Raw genomic sequence first — 10,349 nt, forward strand, 5'->3', positions numbered from 1 at the left:
CCTGGGTCTCATCTACCATCGCGATCCTTCTTCATCTAAGGTAATTATGCTTACACAATTATGTATGATGAGGGTTTTGTAATATGAATATAATTTGGATATGCTAAACCCTCATTTTCACTACTATGTTGATTTCGAGTTTGGAATATTAGTGTAATTAATCTGAATAAATGATCTAATTTTGGATGTGCTCATGTTATTCATGTTAATATTGGATGTGTTTGTATTTTTGTTGTACCATTTTTAATTTTTTAGAAATTAAATATGAGAGTATTATTGTTCTTGCAAGTGTTCATTAGCTTAGAAATTTGTTAGAGGGTTGCGATTGAAAGAAAAAAGTCTAAGTGAGTCGAAGAATTTATTGTGTAAAAAAGCCAATTATATGAGTTTTAGTTGTCTGCATAAAAATATTATGTAATTGAAAGATACGTGAATGTTGGGTTGAGAGTTCAACAAGAAAAAACCATTTGAGAGGTTGTGATTTTTTTTTTTGTAATGATTCTCTTTGAATGCCTCTTTATTTGTTTGTTTATATGAAAGATTAATTTGCTAACATTGTTTGTTTATCACAAAGGAGCTTTAATGTTTTAGTGTTGCGTGATTGTTCTATTCTCATATTTGTATTGATGATTTGTTCGTTTTTGTTGGTGATTTTTGTTGCTTAAAAATTATTTGGTGTGCAATCTTGTGATTTTAATTGTGTAATCTTATAATTTTAGATGTGTAATCTTATAAATTTGGAATTGTAAACAAATCATATAGATGAGTTTTGGATGTGTTGATGAAATAATTAGCATGCATTAGTATCATGTTGGATGTGCAAACAAATCATTTGGATGTATATTGAATCTACTTTCATGTATCTAACATGCAGTCGACACCCAAAAATGCTAATAAAAAAAAGTTGCTTGTGCTGGTCCAAAAAATAGTAGTGTTTAAATACATAATGAAAAAACTCAACTAATAATAAAATAAGGTATTACATTTTATTTCTCTTCTGAATTTTAGATACTTTTATGTTGTTCACTCAATTTTGGATGTGTTTTCGGTCAAAATATTATGTTTAATCTTATGATGTGAACACTAATCTCACTATAAGAAAAATGCTGAAAACCGTCGAATTAGTGGCGACGATTACAATCAAATTTAGCATCGGATTTAGCGACGGGTGGCAATGGGTAGGATAGGGTAGGATTTGGAGCCAACTCTAACCCTACCTGCGGATTGAGAATATCACAACCCTAACACTACCTGTTCTTAACCCGCGTGTTACAAAAAAATACAACATTATTATATAACTTGATGATATTTTAAAATAGAACTAGCTGTTATGTTAAAAAAAACTATTAAATTATCAATTAATAATCTTTTTTTAGTAACTAAGAATCTTTTGCATTTAGTGAGAGGTCTTTGGTTCAACATCCACTTGAAACATATTTTTATATAAGTATATAACATATACATATATAGAGTGCGGGTTGGTTAGGTAGGGTTGAGGCTCAACCCGCACCATACCCAACCCGTACGAAAACCCTACCTGCACCCTACCCTACCCACTGCGGATCGAATTAGCAACCTTACCCAACCGGGTGGGGTCAGGTTGGATACCCGCGGGTAGGGTGTATGTTGCCACCTCTAGCGACGGGTTTAATGAGGAATTTGTCATGTCAAATGTTTACCGACGGATAGCCGCTTCAAACGGTAAATCTGTCAATAACTTTAAGCAAAAAACCACAACAAATTGGAGCCAAATTTTAGCCTCGGGATTACTGTCGGATAGATCCAACGGTAGAGACATTTAATGAAACACTGTATTTTATTGATCTGCACTACATTACCGTCAGAAATATTCGTCGGTAAATACAACGGTAACCGTGCCCTAAATTGGAACCGTAAACCTCTCCCTCTTCATTTCAAATTCAGTCTTTCTCTCTAACTTCTCACCTTTGTCTCTCTCTCCTTTCACCATCCCACTATCTCTCTCTAACTTTCTTATCTCTCCTCTTTGTCAACCTCTGATGCTGCCGTTACTGCCTCCGCCATTGCCGCCACTGCTGAACACCCCAACCATCATTGCTGCAATACCCTTGTTGCTTTTGTAGCCACTACACCTCCACTCCTCTTTAAGGATTTTTGTTGAACTCTGGTTGTTTTAAATTCTGTTATATCAAGTTCATTAATTAGTTAGTTTAATTTCCTGTTTTAGTGAATTTTGGTGGTTAGGATAGGTTAGAATAGTTTAGATTAGACTATGAGATTGCTAAAATATATTAGATTCTTGAGCTGTTTGCTGATTTCTGCTGCTGAAATTGTTAGAAAAATACTTGACTGAATAATGATCGAGTTGTTTTTATGTTACCTTAATAATGATTGAAAAAAATTAACCGGTTGAAAAAGGTTGATGGATATTTGATTTGGATGGAATCCTTGAAGGGTGGAGAATTCTGAATGTTAGGGGGACTCTGTCAAAATTTTTATAAAATTTTCAGTGAAATAAAAAAATTAAAATTATATTTTTGAAATTGTTATAATTAATTGTTGGGTTGCTATATTTTTGTGCAATTGTTAGTTTGAATAATTATTTTTATCTTAGTTTATGCTTTTGATTTTGTTAAGTTGGTGTTATAATAACTATTTATAGAATTTACAAGAGAACTATATATCTATATATTCATTTTGGTTCTTATGAAATAATTTTTTTTCTTTGCAATTAGTGTTTTAATGGTTTATAGGCATCTTTTAGTTTGCTAAACTAACCAAAACAGTTATTCATTCTAATTTAATTATTTTGAAACTAAAACACTATGTAAGTTTTCTATTTTTTAATTTATTAAACTAAAACACTTTTAGAATTATTTGTTATTTTTTGAGTTTCTTCTTATGTTATTATTTTTTTGTGTTTGTTATGTTATTAATATATTCACTGCACAAACATGATGATAGGTAACAGAGGTAGGTCGAGTACGTCACGTGGTCGTAGTAGAGGGCGGGATTTCACCGAATCTCCCAAGACTGTCCAGTCATCGCCCTCTACCATGGCTATCCTGTCAACCCCTGTGACGTCATAGGTGGGTCCATCGAACCAACAATTCATCATGATCCCAAATTCGAGCTGATTGTCTCCTTCTGCTATGCCCCCTGCAAATGCAGTGATGACATCGACAAAGCTTGGGTGGGTGATTCCTCCAACTCCCCCAAGCAGAATGTCCCTCCACCACCGCCCGTCATCTGGCTGAGAATTTGGCCCGATGGCATGCAGTCGTGAGTTTAATTTTTTAATATTAAGTTTGTATATCTTAAGTTTGTTTATGTTAAGTTTGTTTATCTTAAGTTTATTTATGTGAGATTTTTTTCTGACAGGTTACACCAAACCCCAATGCTTGCACACAGGAGATATCCGAGGTCATTAAGTCCATGCACGATCACCCGTGGCCAACTTACATGCAGATCCCGACTGATGTGAGAGAGCGTTGGTTTCAGAAGTGGGCGGTAAGAATCCAATTTTGTTTAAATTACTTAACTGCATATGAACTGTATTTTATTCCGAATAACTAATCTTGGTGAATCACTTTGTGCAATTGAAATTCATTTGGGATGCAGAATAAAATGTCATAATAAAAAAGATCTATGGCCACCAGGTAGCCAAACGACTTTAACAGATGATGAGCGACGTTCGTCAGGGGAAAGACACCTGATATATATCGTGGATCCATCCAAACATCAAGTGTGAATTGGAGGCCTATTTTAGAGAGAATGACGGGTTCAAGCGTCACCGTCTGACGAACGTCGCTAACACGGCTTCGCCTAGGTTGTCGGGGTATATGGGTAGGTCGATGACCTTCATGAAGACGAAGACCAAACTGGTAAGATTTTGGCATTGTTTAATGTTTTAGTAGTTATCTGAATTAGTTTTTTACTTTTCTTTTTGATTATCAAGTTAATTAATTAGTTAGTAAAGTAAATGTTTGTTTAATTTTCTGTTTTAGTGGATTTAAGTGGTTAGGATAAGTTAGAATAGTTTAGATTAGGCTCTGAGGTTGCTGGAAAATGTTGCATGGAACACTTTAAGGATGGCTAAATTCGAATTTTAGGGGAGATTCTGTCAGAATTTTCATAAGATTTTCAGTGAAGTCAAAAAAATTAAAATTATATTTTTGAACTTAGAATTAAGATTTCCGGTATTTTGGTTCATACTTATATTCATCTATCATTGTTTAATTTGTTCGTTTATTTTATTGCTTGATTGATATATTAATTTGTAGTCTAAGTCATTGGACCGTGAGGTAACACTGGTAGAGACCTTCAAATATACCCATACTTTGAAGGCAAATAGGGAGAGATTTGCTGACAAGTGGTCTGCGGCCCATTATGTGAGTATAAATTAATCCTAAGTTTCAACTTTATTTAGTTTAAAGTCAATTATTTAACTATTATCCTAAACGTGTATGATACAGGAGGAGTACACGCAGAGGTTGAAGACCGCGACCTAGCAATCTCAGCCGCCTAATGGAGCCGACGAATTCGAGACCTCAGTGGTGGATTCCGATAGGATTTTGTTCGAGACCGCCTTTGAATTCCACAAGAATCGCCGCTTCGGGTTGGGGTCGTTCTTCACCAATGGCATCCGCTCCTCCAAGTTAGCGGCTTCCTCAGCCTCTGCTACCAGCCCTGCTAATCCTTAAGAAGTTGTTGACCTAAGGGAGGAAGTGCAAAAGCTAACACAGGAGTTTCACTAGCAGGTAGAGAAGCCTGAGCAGAGGTATCGAAAGATTATTGCACGCGTTGCCATCAGCTTGGATCAGACGAAAAAGCTGAAGTAGCTTGATCGGTTGCGACAGTAGATAAAAGAAGTATAGCCAGTAGATGCGTGCTGGAGGCAGCGGTGCTGCTGGTTCAAGCGGCGATGCTGCTGGTGGGGCACCGACGACAGCAACTCCTCTGCCGTCTCAGTAGGGGGACCACGACGCCGCTGGCATCAATGACGACAAAGATTACCGGGATCTTTAGGGTTTAGAATTTACACATTTTTTGTCACTTTATTGTATTCTACATTTATGACATTTTATTTCTTTCAGACCATTTATTTTTTAATAAGATAATTTCTTGATTTCTGGCAACGTTAAATTTCTGCTAACAATTTTATTAAAAAGAATTTACTAATTGTGGCTTAACTATGTAAAAAAATTTAAAAATAAAATTAACATTAGCGTAGAATTTTATCCAACGAAAACTTGGCTTTTAAACACATAAAACGGCGCGAAAATTACCGTCGAATGTAAACACAATCTCATCAAATTTATTGAAAAGACTGACGAAAAATCTGCCAGTAATTAATGTCGGACAAAATAAATCTGCCAGTAAGTAATTTTCGACGACGTTTATACCATCAACTTAAAAATGACGATAATCAAACATTTTTCTTGTAGTGACTTTGCCATTTTAACATAAATTTTAGATGTGTTAATGAAATACTCAGGATTACTTCTTAATAATTTAAAATGTGTATTTAAATATAGTTTTGTCTTGTATATATCTAATATACAGTCTTGAAAGAAAAAGAATTTCAGAGAGACCTGTATGTGTGGTGTGATGGTGGTGCATTATGGGGAAAAAATAAAAAATAAATATTTTTTATTTTTTAAATAATGAATATTCTAAAAGTAGATATTTAAATTATTTAAATAATAATAAATCCTTAAAAATAAGGGATCTGATTAATTAAAGAATTAAAATAATATATTATTAAATTTAAAGCCGAACAAAAGTTGAATTTTAAACAACAAGTAGCATTTTAGTAATAATTAGGGTTGCCTAAATATAAGGAGATATTTATTTTTGTTCTGCCGGGAACAATAATCCCTACACAACGTGGCCACTACTTTTGTATTGGTTTCGTCCTATACGGCCATTTTAATCGATTGCATTTTACAAACTGAAAGCTCTTCAACTCATCTCTAAGTCTTATCCTTCTCCGCTTACAAGTTCAAAGTCAGTTGTGCTGCCATCACATCTCTAAATAGTTTGTTCTTTAGTGCCTCTTACACCATCATTAGGTTCCCTTGACAACTTGCCTTCGCCATCCATGTCATGCCACGGGTTGGATAAAATTGTAAAATTTCACAAGTATTATTGTTATTATTAGCTTTAACTTATATATATACATTTTTGTTATGGAGGAGCCAACTTGAATTTCCTTAGCTAGGTTATAGTTTGAGAGCAAAGGACAACATATTTCTAGTCAACAATCCTAGAAACCAGTTTTAAATATTAAAGATCTAATATCAGTAATTTGGAACAACAAATAAAAGATGTACTTCTAGAGTTTATGATTAATTACCGTATGCGTTAAGTGGTTAAAGGATAATATCTTAATGAAAGTTTAGTACTCAAAAACACGCATCCTGTCTAATATTCTCATAGGTGGCACGTGATTAATCTATTAGCCATTAAAAAAATTCGATAAAAGTGTGAATCTTTTTCTTATAACATATAGATACAGTGATTAGATCTTAATTATCAAAGATTTAACTTTCAGAGAGTCCTCCTACACACTTATCTTTTCTTGTCATTTATATTAATCGTGAGGCCTTAAAGCTTAACAATAAATGATGATATCTAAAATTTAAAATGGACCACTCAATCACTTCGGGAGTTTATAAGAGAATATCAAATTTAAACATTCAACTTGATTTTATAAAGACAAAAACTAAAAAATCAATAGAAGTTTATCGTAAAAAATAAGAGAATGCAAAACTTAGATCAGCATTAGTCCAAAAGGTATAAACCTAGGGTTAGATAAAATATTTTGAGTTTAATTATAATTAAGTTTGATTAATCCAAATGTGGATGAAGATATGTTCCCCAAAATATTTTAGGACCATCAATGTCTTAGGCTTCATCTGGAAATTATTGAGTCGTAACAATTTCTAGTTAGTAAAAAAGTCCCAGGTGGGATTGTATGTTTCTCAAAACAATTGTAAACACTAGAGCGCCTGTGTTTGAAATTTTAATTTGTGGTATGTGGCCCATAAAAGAGGGATAGCCGGATAGGATAATGCATTTCTATTGCACCTTGTATTAATAATGGACGAATATAAGCCAAGTGTAACGTACATGTCACATGTGATGAGCTGACACCTTTTGCTGCAATTTTTGTATTTCTTAACCTTTACTAATACTGTTGGGGATTGCAGTTAATTTTTGGGATAAGTAATCAATCTCAATTTTAACAAACTTTCATTTTCACTAAGAGAGTTGAGTAGTCAACAGATATTTAGAGAAAATCATTTTTTAGATAAATAATGTATCATCTTTTTTCAAGATTAAATAAAGTAATATATTTTTTAATATATATTTGACTAAAATATCTTTTACTAACTATATATAAATTAGTGATAATTATTAGTTAATTTAGATAATAATAATATTTATTACATTAATTATAAATATATTTTTTATACATTATTTTATAAAACAGCAATATGAAGTTGGATAAGCTCTAAAATAACTGCAGTTTATTGAGTTATTCCATGCACCACGCATCTGAAACGAACTTTTTTCTTTATATATATATATAGAAATAGGAGAAAAAGGGAAAAATAAGAGAAACTCAAGTGTATGAAGTAATTGACACGACAGGAAGCTACGAAAATAAGCGTACATTAATAGGGGTGTAGAGATGTCCAATCTCCAATGAAATGTTGTGGATGGAGTTTGGTTGTACCATGACAATTGAAAAGGAACCTGCAAACTGCAACAACCGTTGTCTCCTTAAGGAATCCTTAAGACTATGATGAAACACATGTCTTTGAAACAATGGGGCTAAAGAGAAAAAAATATCTATTTGGCCAATGCAAGCTAGCTTAGCATATAGTTCATTGAAAATTATTGATGAATCTAATGTGTTTTATTAGTAAGATAGAGAAGGGATAGAGAGAAGCCTTTCTCAAATAAATAAAGAACAGACAAAGTGAACATGCTTTATATCTTTGTCCAGCATCACCCAAACTGAATATTCCTTTAAAGGTTTACTACATTGTTGCCACGTACATTTCTCAACCTCAGTATTTAATTATATTTCTATTTACACAGGTCAAGGTTAGGGCAAAGATAAGGAGGGAAGAAAAGCAATAAATTTAAAGCAGTCTTGATGGTGTGTCACACAGTCACACAGCACGTACGGTCCACCTTGTTTGGGTGCTTGCCTTTTGCTTAATAAAAAATATCACTCTTTTTATGATCTTAAATTTTTAATATAATATTAAATTTCTATAACTAAAAAATTTAAAATTTAATTTTTGTTATTTCCAAAAAAAATAATATAAGACAATTATTGTGTACATACATAATAATACATGTGACAATTGGATAGTTTTTTAAATTCGTCAAAATAATCATCAAAATTTATTTGATAAAGAGAAGTAGTTATTGTGTACATACATAATACATACATAATAATACATTTTTAAGGAAAAAATATATTAATTTTTCTTAATGTTCGGTCAAATACATACAATGCAACTTCTTTAATTTATTTGCTTATATTGATATATGAGAAATGTTTGAGAATGGTCAGTTTTTTTTTTTTTGAGTATTTAAAAATATGAGTTAGTTAAAATATATTATTAAATTAGTAGACTAAAAAAATTAAATTAATAACTAAAAATATTAACTAAAAATAATAAATTTTGATAATTTTTTAGTATTTTTTGTATATTTCTTTAAAGAGAATTAGCTGAAAAGTTTACATGATCTCTATAATAAGTAAATAGTTGTATGTACTATATAATCCAAATATAATAAAAATTTAGGTGCAATCGACTTCACATGAAATTAATACATAAAAATTATTAGATAATTTGACTGATTTAACTAAATTTTTATCTAACAGCTTTCAAATATTAAATTCATATAAAACCTAAGTTTTCACCTCCAAATATTGTTTCCCTTGGAAACAAAACAAAGCAAGTAAAAGCCAGTGATACCTATTATTTTCTTGTTAACATAAACTAGCGGCTCAGCACAGCACAGCAGGTACTCCTATTCAGCCGCTTTTTTATTGCTTTTAAAAATATTAATTTATTTTTTATTAATATATTATTCATTCTTTAAATTTATTAGATAAACATTTTTTATTTTAATATTAACGTGTTTTTATTTATATGATATTTTTTTGATTTAATTATTCTGTTAATCCTTATAATTTTACAAAATTTTCAATTAGATTTCTATATTTTTTTTCTTTTAATTGAGTCCCTATACCAAATTTTTTTTCAATTAGGTCCCTCTTGACAGTAATTGGCTTAATTTTATAAGGATCCAATTATAAAAAAAAATTCGTATATGGACCCAAATAAAAAAAAGTGTAGGGGCCCAATTAAAAAAAATTAGTACAAGGACTTAATTAAAAGGAAAAAAATACAGGGACCTAATTAAAAATTTTACAAAACTATAAGGACCAATAGAGTAATTAAACCTATTTTTACCTTAAAATTACTATAAAAAACTTTTAAAATATTAAATTATAAAAGTACACAATAAAGAGGTATATATAGTATCAGAAAAAACATAGTTCAAAAAATAATAATAATAATATTATCTTGATTTAAAAAGAGTATATATAAACTAAAATACATGTTAGTTATTTACAAAAGATAATTTTACTTAAATTTTATGAATATTCATATTTGTCTTCATTTTTTTAAATGATAGGCTAAAATATGGATCTGAATCTGAATAGGCCTTCATTTTCCTATAAATAGTGAAAAAATAAATTAAAAGAAATGAGAATGCTTATTTTTTTGTTTTTAAATATCAAACTATAAGAATAATTAATAAACAAAATAGAATAATATAAAAATTGTATACTTGACAAAAATCTTTCGCAATTCATCATACATCTCCTTGTCAATAATTTATTGAGTATTGAAAAACTATCACATTTATTAACCATAAAAATTACTATATAAACGATTCAAGATTATTCAATTAAATTGATTTCTTATTACAGGGACGAAGTCAATTAATTCAATTAAAACCTGTAGAATTGAGATATCTTGTTTTGCACTGAATGAGGTAATGACCAAATCAGTACCCGAAAGATTCAAACGCTGACATTTTGGTACCTCACTATTGTTATTGACAAAATAATCCTTAAAAGATTTTAAAATTTGACAAGCGTACCCACGAGTTCGCCGGAGCAAATCTCCGACAAATACGATGCTGACATGGCCACCGTATTTTGTTGACATGACAAACCACCCCCCAAACCCTAACCCTCCCTCCCCAACGCAGACTCCTCCTCCATCTCCCTCCCTATCGCAGCCCTCCCCAACCCAACGCAGCCCCCT

This window comes from Arachis duranensis, chromosome 5, assembly GCF_000817695.3.
Source record: "Arachis duranensis cultivar V14167 chromosome 5, aradu.V14167.gnm2.J7QH, whole genome shotgun sequence".
Taxonomy (NCBI): Eukaryota; Viridiplantae; Streptophyta; class Magnoliopsida; order Fabales; family Fabaceae; genus Arachis; species Arachis duranensis.